The sequence below is a fragment of the Sciurus vulgaris genome (assembly GCF_902686455.1).
Source record: "Sciurus vulgaris genome assembly, chromosome: X".
NCBI classification, from domain to species: Eukaryota; Metazoa; Chordata; class Mammalia; order Rodentia; family Sciuridae; genus Sciurus; species Sciurus vulgaris.
The window spans coordinates 119248218-119270475 of NC_136471.1; the positions used below are offsets into that span (position 1 = coordinate 119248218).

The 22258-nt window shown below is 38.6% G+C and overlaps 1 protein-coding gene across 2 annotated transcripts in view; it reads right to left on the reverse strand.

Moving 5' to 3' along the window:
• The window catches only part of PTCHD1 (patched domain containing 1), a 62924-nt gene that overhangs the window by 39176 nt on the left and 1490 nt on the right, over positions 1-22258 (reverse strand). The gene's annotated exons all lie outside the window — the stretch shown is intronic.

Consider the following 22258-nt stretch of genomic DNA (forward strand, 5'->3'; position numbering starts at 1 on the left):
GTGAAATGAAAGTGTGATCTACAGTGGTCATCCTGGCTTAAAAGAGGCAGGTTTATGTTTCTACCTTTTTATAGATCTGGAATCTTAACCCAGGAAGTAAACCAGGGAGTAAAATTGGATGATAACGTTCAGCTCCATAGTACTTAACTAAACATTTGGGTTGCATTTCCCAGGTTTGGATCTTATTGTGCCCCCTATCAATTACAGATTTATTGATGTGCAAATTTAGCTGATATGTGGACTTTTACTTGTTAATATGTACATTTCTAAAGTGCATCCAGGATACAAACACAGGAATTCCTGGCCAGTTATTTCAAGTTATTCAGTAGCAGATGCAGTTGGCACCTTGTTCATATCCTCTAGCTCTTATCTCTTGAGAGCACACCTGCCTGACTTCAAATGCCAGCACCCACACTTCTTTGTCAGAGAGCCCACTTTGCCATCTGCTTGGCAGGCCAGAAGTGCTGGGGAATTAACACCCCTTGGGAGTGGCCTTCAACCAATGACAGATGGTAGTTGGTGTATGAAAACACCAACTTCCTCCCCATGGGTGGTATAGTTCTGGGGTGAGCTTCCCCAATGAGATCGTGCTCCAGTTGCCCATGAAGTGGCCTACTTAATTACATACCTTTCTAGGCTTCTTCCCCATTGTCTTACCCCCTGCTCCACTTCTTGCCTTTCACATCCCAAATAAACTGATTTTATTTGACTTCTTGTTTCAGGGTTTGCTTCTTGGGGGAACCCAAAATAAGACAATGTCCAATAATGTGTAAAGCCCATGGAATTAGAGTTTTCAGGTGCCCTCAAAACACTAAAACAGTCTAAAACCAATTTCCCAGAGTCTTGTATATTCTAAGGTAGTTATATGGAAATAAAACCCAACACTTAGGGAGTAAAGTTAGGATCTTAGGAGCTTCTCTTCATACTGAATCTTTTGACAGTGGACACATTTTTCTGATGATGCACACAGTAGATATGCAATGCATATTTTTCCAAATGACTCTGACGAGTTCATAAATATATATGGCCAAATGCTATCAACTGCACTTTTCCCTCATTTGGGGCACTGTTCAATCTTTTCATAAGGCTTAAAGCTAATCACATGGTGGGTCTCGGGTATACTGATGACAAGAATATACCATAACTCTCAAGAAGGGCTAAGCCTGCATCCTGCCCGGAATGGAGAACTGAGAAATGACACGATCTCTCTCTCTCTTTTTTTTTTTTTCCTTCCAGCTGATAATAAAGGAAACAGGCATGTTTTTGGTTTTACTTATTTGAAAAAAAGCTTAGCAATATATAGAATACTCTGTGCATCCTTCTGGGAAATCTCAGTAGGTAAGGTCTCAGGCTTAGTGTTCTCTGTTGACAGCAAATGCTGGCATATTTCCCAAGTTGGACGAGAGTCCCTATCTTTACATTTCTGTATTTCTGCTGTTATGGCAGTAGGTGTGTGGGAGAGACAGCTGATGTGTTCACTGGATTCCTTCCCAGGCAGTGATGTGCCTGGGGATTATGTGCTGGTGGGACAAATTCTCCTTGCATCGGCACTATTGCTAGTACAGGTGTTGAAAGTCTCCATGATGGCAGTGTGTCGGATGTCAGTAAAACTGAGCTGGTTTGTCTGCCAAGATTCAGGCTGTTTTCCTCCTTGTTGGTACTCACTATTGTTGGTACTCACTATTGCTCTGTACTTTTGGGATGGTAGTATATCTCTTCTGCCTTACTTACAGTGTTCACTGAATTTGTGTGTGTGTGTACATTCTTCATTACTGAGGTGTAATTTATAAAGTGTACACATCTGAAGTGTATAGTATAACAAATTTTTATATGTACATACCCATATAAACACTGCTCAGATCAAGAGACAGAATATTTATAGCACTCAGAAAGCCCCCTAATGTCCTTTCCCAGTTAATACCTCCACCACTTCCAGAGGAAAACTGTTCTGACTTCTATCAACATTGTTTTGCTTGTTCTTGAGCTTTCTATACTTGGAATCAGCCAGTAGGTAATTTTTGTAACTATCATCTTTTACTCAAGTGATCTGTAAGATCCATCCATGTTGTTTATCAATAGTTAGTTATTTTTGCTATATAGTATTACTTTGTGAGAAGATACAATTTATTTTTCCATTTTCCTGTTGGTGGACCTTTTGTGTTATTTCTGGTTTGGAGTTTCTATAAATAAAATTTCTGTGGACACTCTTGGACATACATACTCATTTCTCTCAGGCATATATATTGGTGTGCTGGTAAATGTTTAACAATCAGTTCTCAAATAAAAATTTCTCTGGTTCGCGTTTTTAAATACCCTCTACATGATCGATATAAGGTTACCAAGGGTATGTGAGTTAGGAAGAGATGCACCCAATCAGATTTTAGTAAGCCAGCCCCAGTGCACCACTGGGTATATAGACCTAGAGGTGAAATTTCAGGATCATAGAATACGCATATATTTAGGATAAGTTTTCTAAAGTTATTACATCCTTTTACATTCCCACCAGCAATATATGAGAATTCCAGTTGCCCTATACCCTCAGCAATACTTAGTATAATCAGCCTTCTTAAATTTTACCATTCTGGTGGTGTACACCATATCTCATTATGGTTTTAATTTGCATTTCCATGTTGACTGAAGTTAAGCACCTTTCTGCATGTTCCTTAGCCCTGTGGCTATTTTCTTTTTCAAAGTGTCCACTCAAGCCTTTTTCTTTTTCTTCTTTGGTTACTGGGTTGTTTTGTCTTTTCCTTATTGATTTATAGGAGAATATCTAAGTTCAAGATTAGACTGACCAGAAAACCTGAAAGAAGGAAGAGTTCCAGAGGCAGCCCAGCATGCTAGAAACAGCCTGACATTGGAGTTGTACACACCTGTGTTCATATCCTACTAGGTCACTTCCTGATAACCTTGAGCAATTTATCCTTCTGAAGCCTCAATTTCCCTATCATCAAAATTGAATTACTGTCTTGTAGTGCTACTGATTCTGGAATGAGACAATATAGATAAAATATCTGGCAGAAAAGCCCACAACAGGTGGTCAGTACTCTTTTGTATACTGACACTTTTCCCATCTCTATCAGAAAATGGAGCTGGCATGTTTACCCATGAGTTGTTATTCATGAAGCACATGATGGTTTTAATTTAATACCTAGAAATCTCGTATTCTTCTTCACTGTCTGGTGGTGTCATTGTTATTGAACAACTGCCTCTGTCATGATGTGAAGGTTATATTATTTCTGAGAAGTAGCACTTCTCTTCTTGTGGGAGGTACGCTGACAATGTTTAATAAATATGATATTCTGCAGTGAGTTATTTGATGTGAGGCAGGAAGAATCTACATGGCACTTTTTAGAGCTCTGTCCTCTATTGGGGAAGAAGCTGCTATGAATCAGCACTAATATGAAACTGTGACTGTTTTTGAAGGGATGCATAGTGAGCAGCCAAGTCATAGTCCCCTCCCCTCTCTTCTAGGAGTTTGGATTTATGAGGATTGATGGGCTCAGCGGACATCACATCTTCCAGGAAGCCTGCCATGGAAATGCAGATTAGGTTCTCCCTGGTGCCCTGTGTATGGACACATACAGTTCATCACTTACCATATTATACTAGCATTTTCATTCAGCTCTTTAGGGGGAGGAACTGAGTCTTATTCTTTATTTAATCCCCACTCCCAGCACAGTGCATGGGAAGAATAGACACACAATAATAGAGACAAACATTCTTGATAAGCCAATATACTAATTACTCTGGCATCACCAGCATGCATCAAACAGCTTCCACTTGCATATCCTGAAGCCTACTTAAATACTGAAAAGTGATGAAGTAAAAGTACTAGCTAGTTCTCACTCAGGAAACAAAGCAAAGCAAACAAAAAAGAGGAAACAGAACATGTGGCAATAGACAATTGTTAAAGTGAATACATGTCCTTTTATGTCTATAAAAGTAAAGATACTGTGGCAATTTAAAAACAACAACAAAGAATATAGCAATGCTTTTCCAGTCTAGCTCTCAAGGGAATACACAGGAAGATATTAATGTATGCATTTCTAGAAAGGATAGAAGAATAGCACATCAGAATTAGGAATCAAGAGATTTTCAAATTCTCAGTTTAGTGTTTCTTCTCACCAGGCTGAATGAGCTTTACTAGAATCAACATAAACTAACCTACAGACCTCAGAACTAAGTTTGGGTTCATTTAAGAAATGGATGAGCTTAGGTGTTACTCTATTACCTTGTAAATAACTTAACTATAGAAAGCTCAGACATTGTGTCAGAGGAACCTGGAACACAGCAGTATCCCTATAAATGCTACCTTAATGTTTTCTTACTTAATCACTTAAAATAATCATAATCTGTGATGTGCTTATTATGTATTATGAGGTTCTTACACATTATTATAATGGCAGTAACAGGCTCTGCAACTTCTCTTTTTAAGCAACAAGGGGACAAAAATGTCCATAAGGGGAAAACTGAAATGCTGAAGAGCAGGCCATTTTGAAGTGGCAATATATTCATAGTCCTTTGCATACAACTTTATAAAAGAAGTCAATAGGCAGCAAGCAACTCTCAGTAGGGAAATCTCAGACTGTTTTTATGAGGTGGAGACTAGTAGCTTTGGCAAATCATGTTGTAGATGGCAGTCTATCAGCCATGAGCTGATACTTTCCATTTGTGATTCTGGGGCAGGGTGTATATTCTCAAAACACCTCAGGGATTCTCAGCAGTGAGTGCTGAGGGGGATTGCAGAGCATGCTGTTTTGCTGCCCCAGTGGGTGGGGACAGGAGCAGCTACACTCTGTATCTGTTGCAGCATTTGGCTGGATTCCAAAAAAAGCTGCACAGGAGCAAACACAAACCACCTCCAAAGAAGACTTTCATGGAGGAGGAAGGGAACAGTATTTGGGTGGACTTTAGGAGACAAGTTGGGAAGTGCTAACAGCAGTCAAAAACAAAACCAAAAACCATGAATTTCACCTTGTTTCCAATCCATTGCTATTCAATCTTCTTAAGATTTCTTTGTATATATACTTCACATGAAAAAAAGGTGTGCATTTTAAATAAGCTGAGGTTGTCAGATGGCACAAACAACTGAACTGAACTGTCTTATTTTCTTTTAAATGTATATTTGTTTAGATAAGCCATGGGAAGGTAACTAAGTTGCAAAGATTATGGCTTTAAATATTTTAACTCAAAACTTTACAATATTTTTCCACATAAAAAAGTGTAAGAGGAAGGACTACCACCCTAATTTTTCCTGGCTGTACTTTTGCTGCCTCTCCCCTCTCCTTTTCTGGGTGGTAAGGCTTAATCTACACTTCAGGTTTCCACAATCTGAGCCTCTCATCTATCCCCTCTAAGTCCTGCCCATCTGAACCAACTGTGGAACTGCTCAAACTCTGATGCTTGGACCCACCCTCATACCATTAAATCATGGCAAGGGTTCATGCTTTGCATCCTTCCTCAAATCTTATCCATTTTGTCTCCTGAATCTCAAATACATCCTATTCTACTCTATTTCCATGTTGCTGATTTGGTTTTACCCTTCATAACCCATATGGATGACAGAAACAGCTTCATAAATCAACACTTTTACTTTAAGTCTACTCTCCATACTGCCACCAGTTATTTTTCTACAATACAGATCCAAAGCTGTCTTCCCTCTGCTTTAAATTCTCCAATGCTCCCCCCACCTCCAATAAATGATGGAGCCTGTTTATATTTTAGAAGATGATGGAGAACAGCTGCTCCTCATTTTAGGCAGACTCTTTCTTGGCTTAAAATGCTCTATTTTAATTTGAAAATAAGTTGCAAATATAGTTCAGAGTTCCTATGTATCTCTCACCTGTCTTCTCATAATGATAACATCTTGCATAACCGTAGTACATCATCAAAATCATGAAACTGACTTCAGTAAAATACTATCAACAATAGACCTTATTTAGATTTAATCAATGTTTACATGTATTTTTTTTAATGCACATAGAATGCTATGAAATTTTATCATATCAGCTTAATGAAGTTCTAAAATTATCTCCTCTATCCAGGAGTGGGTCTGAACTCTGTGCATTAGAATCTTCTACAAGAATTTCAAAATAGTGCCCATGGTTGGACTCCACTCTACACCATGCTTACATTCAGCATTTCTCAGACTTTTGTGTGTACACAAATCAACTGGGGGTCTTGTTACAAAGTAGATTCTAATTTTAGTAGGTCTGAATGGAGCCTGAGAGTCTTCAGTTCTAACAGTGTCCCAGGGATACAGATGCTGCTGATGCTGCCAGTATATGGATCATATTTGGAGTAGGTTACTCTGGTTTTAGGCCAGTGGGATAAGAATCAATGAGTGTGAGGTTTGGCATGATATATTTAAATTCCTCTGGTGATTCTAACATGTAGCCCTTCTTGAGAACCACTGAGATACATGATAAAATTTTAAGGCTGTGTGATCTTTGGAAGACATAGCAGTTTTTTGGGGTATAGCAGTGTAGAGAACTATGCTCAGGCCTTAATGGAGTTTACTGGAATACCATGGAAATCTTACCATGCTTAACCATCCCAAATATTTATATGTACTCCTTTAATTTTATATTAATAACTGTGTGTATCTGCTGAAAGTTTAAGAAGATGAACACTGAAAAGTAGCTATTGGATTTATCTTCTTAGAAGTCACTGTTGAGTTTTGGTTGAGTTCTGGGATACAGTCTAGAAATCTATCATGTACTTAACAAACAAAGGTATTCAGTAAATATCTGTGGTTTGATTGGAAACCTTCCTCTCTCCTGTGATGAATTTCATGACTCAACTCTTTCCTCTCCTCCTGTCTTTCCATTAGCTTTCTCTGTGACCTTCTGATTCTTATACGTTTACCTATTTGGTTTTACTCAAGATTCCATCTCTGGCACTTCTGAGCTTATCACATTTGAATAAATTTTTCATGGGCAATAAATTCCACTTCACAGTTTGACTTTTCACCTTTATGCTGACCAATCTCCAGTTCCCATCAATACCTCATCTCTCTTCCAAACTCCAGATCTGAATTTCCATCTGCCTCCTAAAGATTTGCAAATACAAGCTATGGCAGTATTTCAATTGGTATATATCCAACAGCTGAATCTTTTCCTCCAAATTTGTTCTTCCACCTGTTTCCTGTTATGGTTAACAGCATCACTCTCTTTCTACTCACCCAGGTGGGAAACTTCTAAGCCAAAATCACCCTTTTCCCTTAGTTTACTCTCAGATCTGGTAATCCTATTAATTCCATCTTCCTATTTTGGGGCTAGTATTTTTAATGTATATTCTGAAGTTCTTAAGTTCTCAGAAATGTTAATAGGGGTATCAAGAAAGTAAAAAAAAAAGTCCATATCAAATAATTTTGAGAAATGATAAACAGGAGAGAGTTAAGTAGGTTTCTTTACAAAGAAAGTTTCTACAGTCTTTAGTATGCTAATATGTAATAGGGATATAAATGCACTGTTTGCCAAAGTTACTCCAATGCACGTTTTTTTGGTAGCACCAAGGGAAACTTTTCCTAGAACATGTTTTGGAAAACAGTGGTCTAATTTTCATTCTCTATCTATAGCTACCCTATTTCATGCCTCTTGTTTACAGGCTTACAACAGCTCCCTGGGTGGAGGAGGGGTCTCCTCATCTCCAATGCCTTGTTTCTTCAATTTAATCTTTTATCTTCTATAAGTGCTATCCTTATAAAAGTTTGATCATGTCGTCTCCCATAGTAGACACCTTGACCTTTACTTGCCCAGGTCATCTGTATACTTTATTTTCTGCCTGCTTATTCTATCAATTGCTGATAGGCATATTGGATTATAATGATGGATTTATATATTTTTTCTTTCCTTTCTGTCATTTTTTGCCTTGTGTATTTTGATGCTCTGTTGTTAGGTGCATATGTTTAGGATTGTTGTATCTTCTTAGAGAAGTGATTCTTTTATCATTTGTAAAGCCTTTATTCCTGATGATTTCCCTAGTTTTGAAGTTACTTTTGTCTGAAATTAATATAGCTACTTAAGCTTTCTTTTGATTAGCATTGACATGGTATATTATTCTGCTCCTTTTACTTTTTTTTATACTGGGAATTGAACCCAGGGGCACTTAACCACTGAGCCACGTCCCCAGCCCTTTTTAATATTTTATTTAGAGACAGGGTTTTACTGAGTTGCTTAGGCCCTTGCTAAGTTGCTGAGACTGGCTTTGAATTTACAATCCTCCTGCCTTCACCTCTCAAGCCACTGGGATTATAGGCATGTGCCAACATGCCTGGCCCTTTTACTTTTAACCTGTGTGAGTCTTTTTTTTGGGGGGGGGGTGCTGGGGAATCGAACCCAGGGCCTTGTGCTTACAAGGCAAGCACTCTACTGACTGAGCTATCTCCCCAGCCCCCCTGTGTGAGTTTTCATGTTTATAAAGTGGGTTTCCTGAAGAAAACATAGGGTTGGGTCTTGTTTTCATAATTCACTCTGATAGTCATTGTCTTTTATTTGGTATATTTATGTAATCCACATTTAAAAAAAATTATTGATATAATTGGATTAATATCTACTGTGACTATAATTGTTCTGTGTTACATTTGACCCCCCTCTTCTGCTTTCTATGGTTTTAATTGTGCATTTTATCTCCTCATTTAGTTTATCAGTTATACTGCTTTTTAAAATAATTAGTGGTTGCCCTAGCACTTAAAACACACTTATACCTAATCGAATTTCATCTTCAAATAATACTATATGCTTCACATGTAATGTAGTTGTAACAGAAGTCCTAATTTCTCCCTCACTTCCCTTGTGAAATGACTGCCATTCATTTCACTTATCCACATTATAATCACTCAATACATTCTTACTACTCTTGCTTTAAAAGAAGTTACCTTTTAGATTCATTAAGAAAAAGAAAATTACTTTAGTTGATCTTCATTTATTATTTATCCTATAGTTTTTGTTCTGAGTTTCTGACCTATATAATTTTCCTTCTGCTTGAGCAATTTCTTTAAACATTTTTTGCAGGGAAGGTCTACTGGAATTCTCTCAGTTTTTATCTGAGAAAGTTTTATATCTCCTTAACTTTAAAGCACAAGATTGCTAGAAACAGAATTTTAACTTGGTAGGTTTTTTTCAACACTTCATATATTTCACCCCGTTCTCTTCTTGCTTCTGTTTTTTTTTTCTGACAAGGCTAATACCATTCTTATCCTTGTTAATCTCTATGTAAGTTGTTCTGCCCACCCCCAAGAGTCTTTCAAGATTTTCTTTTTGACTTTGGTTTTCTGTAGTTTGAATATGATATGCTTTGTGTGTTTTTTTATGAGTATTTATACTTCTTGGTGTTCTCTGAGCTATCTGGATCAGTAGTTTGGTATATGCCATTAATTTTGAAGGTTTTGGTCATTATTACTTAAAATATGTGTACTGCTTCATTCCTCCTCTCCTTTGGTATTACAACTATTTATTTGTTACACCTTTTGATACTATCCTGCAATTCTTGGATATTGTTTGGATTTTGTTTACCTTCTTTTTTTTAACACTGTTTCAGTTTGTGAAGTTTATATTGCCTTATATTCAAGTTCACTGATTCTTTCTTTGGCTGTCGTTTCTGTTGAGTCCATCAAAACCATTCCTCATTTATATTACCATGTTTTTTTAAACCTAAAGTTCCCTTTTCATTCACCCTGGGATTTCCATCTCTGTGCTTACATTGCATCAAGAACATTACCTGTTCTTGATGTCTACTTTTTCTACTAAAGCCCTTCATGTATTAATCATAGTTATTTCAAATTCTTAGATAATTCTAACATCCTTGTCATATCTGAGTCTGGTTCTGATGCTTTGTCTTTCAGACTATAGATACACTTTTCTTTTTTTGCATGCCTTATAAATTATTTTCCTAAGCTGGGTGTGGTGGTATGCTCCTGTGATTCTAGCTACTCAGCAAAGATTGCAAGTTTGAGGCTAGCTTGGGTATCTTAGTGACTCTGTCTCAAAATAAAAATAAAAAAGAGCTGGGGATATAGCTCAGGGGTAGAGCAGCCCTGGGTTCAATCCTCAGTCCTGTACAAAATAAAATAAGAAGTATTTTTTCCAAAGCTGGACTTATATCAGTGAATAGGAATAGAGAAAAGTAGGCTTTTAGAGTGTGGACTTATGATATCTATGAATCAGGATACAGTTAATATTTGTTGTAGTTATAGGTACCAGAAGATTCGAATTCCTATATTGTCCTGTTTTTGTCTCTCATGTTGACTCTGGGCTTCCTTATATGTTCCTCCTTAGAGAATCAGCATCTTGTTGCTCTAAAAGCCCTATTGATATGGTGGTAAAGTATAAGAAGAGAAATAAATTCTATATAATCTTCCAAATAAATCTTAGTCTTTTAGTGGGACGTGCCATGGGGATATGACCTTAAAAAGTATTTCTCCACTGGTATACAATTTTTCCCCTGTTCTCTACTCTCTTTCCTTGCTGCAATGCTTTAAATATTCCTTGAATCCCTGACCTGCTGTCAACACCCCCCTAGGACAGGAGGATTCAAGGGGCTGCCCTAGGGAAGAACTCAAGATAAAATTTCAGAATTGTGCTTTGGTAGGTCCATTGCCCTGGAGAACAGGTCTTTGTTATGGAGAAGACTAGGTGGATTTCATAATGGTATACTGCTCATCTCATTTTATAGGCAAGAAAACTGAGGCTCCCATAGAGGTTAAGTGAATTGATCAAGAACACTTCTATAGTTCATAGCCTTAAAACAGAGAACTTTGTGGTTCTGAAGAAACGCTGCCTCTATTAGGTCCAAACCAGTACTTACTGAAATTCTTCATCTCCAATAGTACTTACATCATCAGTTGTTTAGACTGAACATTAGCTACCAGGGCCCTCCTTGTGGACACCTCACCTCTGACAACTGACAAAGGCTCTGTCTTTAATCCAACTCCAGTCAGACTCCTGACTCTCTTCCAACTTAGGTCTTGGCTTTTGGATTTCCTGGTCTGTTTTGCATCATTCAATTTTATCAAGAATGCAGTTAAGTCCATTTAGCTAGAATCCTCCACTCTCCACATCTGATTACTCTGGGTTTCTGACAAAGTTCCTCATTTCTCCCTACAAATTGTGCCTCATCATTCTTTAACAGGTGCTATGAGTAATTTTTTTTCTCTAACACAACTGCAGAGCTGGGGCACTGTCTCAGAAAAACAGCAAATAGTTCTGATTTGTGCCTCCTGGTTTGCTTTAAAGGAAGTTTCTGCAAAGGCAAATGGCAGGTGACTTTGTGTGGGAAATATTTGGAAGAAAGGAAGTTTTGGCAATCATGTATGTGGGGATGGTAGTGACATCCACTATGTGTGTGTAAGTGGGGGATGCAATTTCTTTACTTCCATCTCAGCATATCCTTTCCTCTACTTAGTCCCTTTCACCTGAACTCCAGCTCCTTGTGATAGGCAATGGAGCAGATCCCTCTGTGCAACATACCTGCTTTACACTGTAAACTTCAAATATTCAGATTTATGTAGTACCCTTTATACACTAGCTATTATAGCACCATTCAGAATTAACTACTGAACAAATAACTTTTGCATCCTGCTTGTATCTGTTGGCCAGCTTCTACAGGGAAAGACTGCATTTTTGGAATTAGTCCTGGCAGCTAATTACTAGGATGCTTTACAGTAGTGCTCTCAAAGTGTGGTCCCCGTACCAACCAGGAGGAACAGCATCACCTTGGGAAACTGGTAGAAAAGCATATTATCAGGATCCATCCCAGACCTACTGCCTCAGAAACTGTGGAGGTGGAGCCCATAGTGTATGTTTAGATAGGGCGTTCAGGGACTATCCACTCAAGTTAGAGGATCACTGCTTTAGTTAATGAAGGCAATTAAATAGCACTGAGTATTTATTTAGTCAGGATACACAAAGGTTCAGAAAAGTTCTTCAGGTCCACTAAACCACTGCTCTACTTAAAGCATGGTTTGGAGACAGGCAGCATCAGCATCTCTGGGAGCTTGTTAGAAGTGCAGAATCTCAGGCCTGCTGCCCCAGATCAACTGTATCAGAATCTACATTTTGATAGAAATCCCAGGGAATTCAGAAGTGCAGTCAAACTTGAGAAGCAATACTGATCTTCACACTAAGGCTAGTTTTGTTTGAAGAGATTAGGCTTAGAGAACTAGGTAGACAGAGGAATCTTCTTTGGTGGATTCAATTTTGAGCCTAATTATTGACTTTTTTAGAACCCTATAAAAAGAAAATTTGAAAAGTATTGAGTGGGGATGCACACTGTCCTAAATGATCAGAATCCTCAGTCAGCAAAATTTTACAACATTTCAGTTTCAAAGGGCTTTACAATTATCACTTTTTCTGGTTCTCCTGATCTCTGGCAATTCTGACAACACTCTTCCCTTTGAAGTGCTTGCAGATCTACTTATGTGGGCAAGATTTCCCAGGGAAACACTGTAGTCATGTAAATTAAGTGAAAGAGAAGAATTATCAACTTTCCCGCCTAAATTACTGGAGAATCCCTTTTTCTGGCATGCTGTGCTGTGGAGAGTGGTGAAGAGAACCTTGATATCTGAGGCCACAGCCTCCTAGAGCTTTAAACACCAAAAGCATTTCCCTGAGCAGGAACTGAAGACTTCCTTTGTATGCAAGGTGCCCTCAAGCATGAAGATGAGTTTCTAAGCACAAAGAAACTACCTTGATGAGTTGGAATGCAAAGTGCCCAGCCCCACTGACAGCTAGGGCTTGCCTAAGAACTTTCTGCAGGAGGAAGGGCTGCTTGCTCAGCTGTAGGATGAATCTAATCACCTGTAATGACTCGATGGAGTCATTAAAAGACCAACAAATTGCCAATCGAAGTATTAATAATGTAGATTGAGCACCCATTATTGCCTGTTGGATCAAAGAAAAAAGTGCTTATGTGTGTATTTACTCAACAGGCAAAAATCACTTTGAAAGAGCTGTACATGAGGAAATAACAGTTATTTTCAAAGCAAATAGTAATAATGATAACACAAGGCTACGGTTACATAGTACCTTCACATACTTTATCTCATTGTATCCTTACCCTAAGTGGGTGAAGGAGATGCCATGACACCCAGTGCAAATGAGGAACCTGCTTCTCAGGAAGGAAGTAAATTGCCCAAAGTCACATACTTAGGCAAACTGAGACCCGAGCTTTGCTGTTTTGATTCCAAATCCAGTGTTCTATTCACAACAGCTAAGTTTAAGCCTTGCTACTGAATGTGTGGTATGCTGACCATTAGCATCAGCATTTCTTGAGGACTTGTCACAAATGCAGACTGGCAGTTCCCACCCCAAACCCAGTGAATCAGAATGGGTGTTTTAACAAGATGCCCAAGGGATGTGTGTGCATGTTAAAAAGTCTAAGTGCAATCAGATAGACTTCTGTCAGTGTGAGCACTTGCCTAGATATTATACCACAACAAGAATAAAAACAAAAGCCAACAACTCAGATCTCATAAAATTTAGGTTTTGAATATCATAAAATATTTTGAGCACTTATATTGATAGCTCTGTAGCAGAGATGTGTTTTTTCTTCAGAGAGTTGAAATTGACAAAGTCAAGGTATTAGTGACAGTGGGAGAGCTTCCCAAATATGCAAAAGAACACTCACCTTCAAAATAGAAAAATTAATAGTTCTAGCTTTTCTATTTAAACTCAGAGATATGCTAAGTTTGTACCAGTATCAATTTTTTAAGTTCCTCTCTTAGAACAATACTTTTTATTACCCTGGGTTCAGTCTTAAGAAGAGCAGGGCTAAGTAACATCAGAATGCTGATCACTTTGACATTGATTGGTATGGCTGGAAAGACCACCTGCTCTTGATTTTAAAAAAATTAGTTGTCAATGGACCTTTATTTTATCTATTTATATGTGGTGCTGAGAATTGATCCCAGTGCCTCACACATGCTAGGCAAGTGCTCTACCACCAAGCCACAACCCCAACCCCACTTGTCCTTGCTTTTAAAGTGTGTTTCATGTTTACATTTCAGTTATGGGTGTGGCCCAATGTTTTGAGATTTTGCTTCAAGCAAATAAATGTTTCTGTAGTGTGGACAGCAGACTTCCAGCATGCTTGTTGGAACTGCAGAGTGGTGCACATTGTAACATGGGAATGAACTACTCAGTGGGGACTAAGGTCAAGTTTATGCCTCCCCAAACTGTACTTTGACCAGAGTATGGAAGGATGTCAGGTGTTTGGTTTTCTAAGAATTTCTCCTCATATAAAGTAAATGCTGGCAGGGAAGCAGAATGGATGTTTATCAACAAGTTTGAAACCAAGATGTGTCAAGGATGAAAAATGAAGATAGATCTGAAGAAATCATGTGTTCATGCTACCAGGCAAAAAATTTATTTGACCCAAAAAATCAATAGGGAAGGAGAACACATTTCCCATCCTCTAGGCCATCAACCAGCAACAATTTATTAAGCACCTGCTGCACACTCCACATTATGCTAGGCTCTAGGAGAGATCTGGCAGTGTCAGACATTGTTCCTACCCTTGAAGAATTTGTGATCTTAATCAAGAGAAACTATAGCATGACAGTATAGCAAATTATATATTGGTCTACAGTTAAGCATTAAAGAATGTGGATACAAGTGCAAGCCAGGTAGATTTAGGAAAGAGAAGACATGAATCTGAGAAAGCCTCCTAAGTAATAAGCATGTGATTTGGACCTTAAATGGAGGGGGGTCCATTTCTAGGGAGAACAACAACAGTGTGTGTGTGAGTATGGGGACTATGAGATGCGGGCATGCAGACTTCTTTATTCATAAAGAGTGGACATGACTCTCAATGTGGAGGTTTGGCATCTAAAACCACCATCTAGGATGTGTTTGGAATAATTTTTACCAGCATCCAGTTGTTTCTCAAAAATAACTAAACAGCTATGCTTATAAACTTCATGGAGATGGGATCATGGACATCTAGTTCAGGATGGATATCCTTTTGGAACTGGGCCCTAAATTCCTAAAGGTATAACTCTGGCCAGATCTGAACCCTTAAGACAGATGTTCTTAGGGTCCCACCCATATCCTCTCAATTCACACTCACTTCTACATGCCAAGGTTACTTACTGCAAGCACTTGTAGTGCTCTTCCTGAATCTGAAAAAAAAAAAAATCGGTCATAGGGACTAATTCAGCATATGGAAATGCCAGTAATTTATTGCCATCACAGGCAGCCACATAGACTGGAGTTGAGAAATAGCCAGCTTCATCACCCACAAGTTGGGATTTCTTAGACACATGTTCTACAGTGTTTTCCAGAGTTCCACTGAGAATGAGCCCTAGATGCCCACAGTGGACACTTGCTTGATATTTCTTTACTGTTTGACTAACTGCCACTCCCTATTGTAGTTCCCCACTTTTTTAATCAGCATTTTCTGATATTACCTCCCAAGATAACTGCTTTACACTCAAAAAAATCATCTTGACTGCACTTGGTGCTCACGAGTAAAACCTAAAGTGGAAGTCCTAACAATGGGTTTCTTCAAAAATACTAGAAACAATATTCTCAAGAGAATTTCTTAGAGACCAAGATAAATAGCTTCTCTATTCCCTTATCACCTCCTTTTGTTAAAAAAATGAATTCTGAAGTTGAAGGCATGACATGTTATGACATATTATGCAGGCTTCCCATATGAAATAACAACTGATGTTGATTTCCTTTTTTTCCCCTGTCTTTTAAAGGTTAGAGATTACTCACCTCCCCTGCTGGTCATTAAATCAGTCTGGCAAGATTCCTCAGTAGTTCTGTGGCCTTCTGGGTATGTGGTAGAGACACAGGCGGTGCTGCAGACAGGCCTGCTTGCTGTGATGTGCTACCAAGCAGGTGACTTCAAAGTCTGCTTTAAGCCTATCTCAAGTATCACTTGGGTCTCATACTGGGCCCCAAAGTCAGGTACCAGATGGCACATCCCACAATTCAAAGTTGATCAGCTCACCAGCATCTCACAGTGCCCTAGCTCCTGTGCCAAGGGATGCTGCAACCTCTCAGGAAGAAAACAAATAAATCCTGTTAGCTTACTTCTCCTTTTCTTATTTATCATAAGGTGTTGCCAGTTAATGCTGAACTGTTCTTTGAGATTTGTAGGTCTGGTGAATCCTAAGAGGTTTAGAGTTTATGTCCACTTAAAAAATAATCATCTTTTCCTAACTCTAGAATGACATCTATAGAGAGACTATGAGTCATTAAAAAAACTGGGCTTCCTGTTGTGGCTTTATACTGAAATTGCAGTTTAGATGAATAACCAGTGTTTGTCCCAAATGCTTACCTGCATGGGGAAAGTAAAAGATTGATCCTTAAATCTAAATGAGATAAGTGAGGTGGGCATTTGAGATACTTAGTCACACAAATGAAAAGTACTTAAATGTCAGGCAACACTAGAATGTACTTAAGTTATTTGGACATACTTCCTATGAAATGAAAAGAGACTGAAAAGTGACCTCAATCTCATCTTAATTTTCCCCTAAGTGCAAAAATAAAGTGTAAAAAGCAATTGACTGGCTGGGAAAATGCACAATTGCTGCCCTTTCAGGTCTGGGCTCAATCTTTTTAAAAAAGAGTATCTGCCACTTGAATAACTCACAGAAGAGACTAGACTGCCCAAGGCATCATAGCACCTGTCATCAGACAAAGCACCCTCAGATACTAAGAACAGATTCCTGCATCAATGTCTGCAGAGATGACCTTTAAGGTGCCTTCAAAACCCAAGGTTCTTTGATAACATGTTCCTTGGATGCAAGCTCTTCTTTTGTCCTTTTACACTCAGAAAAGCAAAGCAGCTGGATTGGCAACAAAGTATTGCCTTCTTCCCCCTTGACAGGTCACCATTCACAGTAGAGTCTTCTAAATTCTTAGAAGAATCCTGGCTTAAGTGGGCAACCACTACAGATTGAGCCTTTAGGTGTGCTAATAATGGGCACTCTGCTAACTGACAAGTCTTAAAGGCCAGTGTCAATTCAGCAGCTTTGCCATTCAGGTAGTTAGACTGCATTCAGTTTCTTGGGTTTTTCTATAGCCGGCAGGATTTAACCATAAGGGACAAGAGTTACAGAGGGAGCAAGATTACTGCATCTTGGGGAAGATTACATTGGAAAATCTGGTGTCTGCCTAATTGGCCAAGGCAGCATCATCTCAGAGGTTGTAATATTTGTCCCCAAAGTTCTATAAGATTTTAGATGGTTATTTCTCTTTGGCATTTTTTTATTTTACATAATCAGCATAACTGAAAAAATCCTAATAAAAACAAACACAAAAGAAGGATTTTTCCACCTTGGCACTACTGATATTTGGGACCAGATCATTCTTTGTTCTGGGGGCTGTGCTGTGCACTATAGCATATTCAGCAGCATCTCTAACCTCTTCCCACTAGATGCCAGTAGTACAGTCTGCCTATCACCACCATTGTGACAACCAAAAATCGTCTTCAGGCATTGCAAAGTGACCCCACCCCAGCTGAGAACTACTGCCTTCCAGGTTAATTTATTAGTACTAAAATCCTGAAATGGTTCCAGCAATGAAATTTTGGAAAACGGCATAAGAAGTTTGTATGCAAAGAACCAGATAGTAAAATATTTTAGGCTCTGTGAGTCACCTACAGACCCTCTTGCATAGCCTTCTTCTTTTTTTTTCAAACAATTTTTTAAAAATGTAAAAACGTTTAAGCTCAAAACTAGGTTTGAATTTGCTGAACTTAGTTTTTTTTTTTTTTTTTTTTGTACTGGGAATTGAACCCAGGGACTCTTTACCACTGAGTCCCATTCCCAGCCCTTTGTATTTTTTTATTTTGAGACAGGGTCTCCCTAAATTGCTAAGGTACTGAACTTAGGTTGTAAAGGAAGAAATGATGAATCCCATAATGACTGAAAGTGTTGAGACAATATTTGGAAAAATTGGGATCTTGATCTAGCTACCAGGTCTTTGTGAACCTTGAGCTAGCAGTTATGCTGCCCTACTTGGAAAGCCTGAATTAAATAACTCCAGGTTAAATTCTATTAACCTTGTTTGCAATTTAATTCTATTTAATGTATTTAAACATAAAGGAGTTAAATAAAACAGACTTGATATTTGAACAAAATGAGATTCCTTAATAAGATTCTCTTGGTTTGGGAGTAAACATCCTATGAGGTTCCTCTGAAGAAGACATTGTACAAAGGAAATGCTCCTACCCAGTTTTAAAACCAAAATATGTTTTGATATGACTATAGAGGTTATTATTAAGGAAAATGGTGTCTTGGGAAAAGAAGCCTAGATGCTGCCTAAAAAATTGTAAAAATAAAAATGTCACTTTGAAAATATATTTTAAAGAAGTTTCTAGAGAATTTTATTTAATCTTCACATATATGTCTTAGTAAGCTAGGGAAGGTCCATTCAACAAATATTATTGACTGGTTACTATGTGCCAGGGACTTTGTCATACACTACACTTGAATCCACCTGGACCCTGCCAATGAAAAACACTCCTACAGGAAATAGCTATGTTCAATCATCCAGTGATTTTTTTTCCAGTAACTATTCTATCTTTCTGTCTTGTATATAGCTAATTACAAATATCTAATGCTTTGCTTTGGGCACCTGGAATTTCTTTTTTTAAAATATGTTTTGCTGTAGATGGACACAATACCTTTATTTATTTATTTTTATCTGGTGCTGAGGATCAAACCCAGTGCCTCACATGTGCTAGGCAAGTGCTCTACCACTGAGCTACAACTACAGTGGCATCTGGAATTTCTATGTGTAGAATTTCATAGATATTAGACAAAATCAGCCAAGAAAATGTCCTTATCATCCAATGATCACTGCTAGATCAACAGTGTGGGGTGGGATATAAGACTTTGGTCAAATATATTTCACTTGGATAGCAAAATGTACATTTTAAATCATTCAAGTAGTTTAGCATATGGAAGGCAGAAAATTATCATGAAAAAAGCAATAGGCTTGTGTCCCTGTCCTGGTTCTGTCCTTGTGTTTTTTCCATGGATAAGTCAGTTAACTACTAGGGAACACTTTTCTCATCTATAAAATGAGATGATGACACTTTTCCCAGTATATTACATTTAAATATACCTATCAAGCAATATAAAGGTGATAATATTATCATAAAGAATTAGCTATACCAATTCTTCACTCTCTATATATGATTATGGAATAAATCAAATATTGTCTTGGTTATAGCCAAGATCAATTATGAATGCTATCTTTTTGTACTTCATTTCAGGTGATTGTGAAAAAAAAATCCATGAAGCTTTTGAGATCCTACTCTGAAATTTGCTATGAGATGAAAACTATAGATTTTCTGTTAAAAACATAATGAGCTAAATTAAATTTTCTAGTGAAATGAAGACTTTGACAATCAACACTTAATTAAAATGGTTCAGAAATTAATAGTTGAGCCCTTACGGGCACCATCAGGTTCCATCCACTTTTGCCCAAAATTATATATTTGCTCCGAACCATTCAGAGGAAACCATTGCTAGGGAGAGTGACTCCCTCATAGTGTGAGGTCAAATTCTAGATTGCAAAATCAGAGTATGATAATTGTGTCATTGAACAAATTTGAGAACACACCTTTGAACCAGATCATTAGAATTTTCAAAACTAGATTTTTTTCTGATATTCTCAATTACATTTTTAAAAGGTCAACCTGTTTTTTTTCATTTTCTGTCATTACTTCCCCTTAGTCTATTTTAAGTCATCAAGTAGCTGCACTAATATCCCAAGAAAGATCTCCTTTGATTCCACCCCAAAACATTATAAGGAGAAGAACATTATACTTGAAATACCCTACACAGTCCTACAAGTTACTTCCTCCAGTTTGGTAGTCCTGAGAAAGCTCCCAAGCCCTGCTTATGTTTTGACCATTTCATTTTATTTCAAATGTGATGCCACAAAACAGAAACTGCTGGGTTTTGTGTAGTGTTAACTGTTGATGCTATCCTTGATGCCAGCAACAAAGTTTCAGAATAACACTAGTAATGCAGTAGCAATGACTCTTTCACTCCTAACACTTTTTGTAAAGGACAAGTCACCATGTCTCCAAATGGAAAGAAAAGAGAAAAAAATAAGTGCTTACTCCCACACTTTACATTACCATGACTACTGAAGGTCCATTTTCCTATCCCCTTGCTCTATATCTACCAAAAATAGGGGTTGGATGTAGAAAGAAAAATGCATATTTTGAAGGCAGTTCCCTAGGGTTCATAAGTATGCATTTTATAAGCTGTATGATCTTATTTGACCACAGAGCCATCAGCTAGAATTGGGTTCTGATTGCTAATTGCCTTGGTTTTGATTTTAGCCAGACATCTAGAACATGAAAAACCCACCTCATTTCTTAAAACGGTCCACAGACTTGACCACTGTCTTTTAAAGTTGCCCTTTATACATGGAGGCAAAGCCAGCTTCACTCTCTCTAGTTTCAACCTTCTCTTATAATAAGCCTTTCTGTCCTGAACTGATCAAAATGAAATAGGGAGAAAGAATCCAGTTGAAAAAGATTTGATGTGCCTGTTGATGTCTCATTAACCTTGAGAATGAATGTAACTGGTGACTGCCTGTCACAGTGGCGTGATGGTTTGTTAGGGGGGAAAAAAGCCAATAGAAACATCCCCTCAGGGAAAAAATGCAAAGAGAAACATCACTTAGTAGACCATCTATCAAAAAATGGGGCATTTCCAACTGTCAGAACTGGCTAAATTACAGTTTCCTCAGGCTTCTGATGAATCTACTACATATTTCTTGGGAGAGCATTTGGAGCAGTATTTATCTGTGTGTCAAAATATGTTCACAGAAGTACTGAAAAAACCCACTTTGATGTTGAAAGTATCATCATGAGAAAAGCAAACATCTCAGATTAATGTTAATAAGGTTCTGCATTAAGTGAGTATGTGTGATGATTTGTGTGCCATTAAAAATATCAGTAACCACTCAATGTGGAAGGTCCTAATTCCATGGAGTCCCCAGCCAGATTCTCCTCTCTACTAATTGCTGACTGATAATGTGTTAACAAATAGAGGAAGGAAATGATAGAGGAAAATTAGCTTTTCTCTTAGGGATAAACAGTTACCTGGAGAAGAAAAGAGGAAGATAGTGTTCCCTAGGTTCACTAGCAGTCTCTCCTTGGGATAAGTGGACTAAAATTCTAACTGTCTTCTAGTCCCAGATCTGGACCACAGACTCACAGGAAAGCAGCATCTTCCATCACAGCTGGGACTGGTTCCTATCTGCCCTCCCCAGAGGAAAACCTGAAGTAAACAAACCTCACAATCCCCAGGGATTCAGATGGAATATTCTCACCTGTTTTGGCTTTTCTCTCTCAAGGTTTCTATTTTTCCATGTATAGTGCTACTCCTCTGTTTTTCTTAGGAACTTCTTGAAAGTTACCACTATTAACCTTACTTTTCACATTAGATTCCCACCTCAGGCTGAAGGCACAAGGGATTTCTGTGTCACCCTCTAATCAGCTGCTCAGTTTCCTGAGTTCTTTTCAGAGCCACATAACCTGGCTTCTACCCTCAGCCTTCTAGCTGTGCCCCTCACTCCGACCTGACGCTCAAATGCACCCAAATACAAGTGGATCATTGTTTCTCTCTTTTCCCAAGGAAGTTTTTGCATTTCAGAGGAGAGGAGCTATTGTGAAAAACGAAATAACTGCGAATTACAAATATAATTTCCTACCCTCAAATACAGATATGGCTACCTTGCTCCAGGAGGAGAGGGCAGCAGGGCAGCTCCCGTCCTCACCACGGACCGCACTTTTTTTCTGGGTGGGAGGCATTTTCTCACCATCCCGCTTCAAATTTCTCTGCCCCTCCCAATCCCCCTCCAGCAGCCTTTCCCAAAACACTTCAGGGACTAGAGGGAAGGAGAAAAAAGAAAAAAGAAAGAAAGAAACTGAGGATAGGGGAGAGGTGTCTCTAAATCCCATCCCACTCCCCGCCATTAAACAGACTATTTTGTTGTCAAGTAGGAAGACTTTTTTGAATGTCTTCTCTTTCGTTCAGCTGTTCCTTGGCCCAGTTACCCCAAAGCCTCCCTGCCCCCCAAGCCCGCTGCGACCAAAACAAGCGCACCGACCACAGCACCTTGGCTGCCGCCGCCGCCCCAACTGTTGCAGCAGCTGTGGGGTGGCCGCTGAGGCAGTGCGGGTAGGGCCGGGCCCGGACCTAGACGCTACCTATCGGGTACGCTGGTAGGCTCCAAGAGGCCGCCCTGGGGCACGCAGTGCAGGGGAGCCCCTG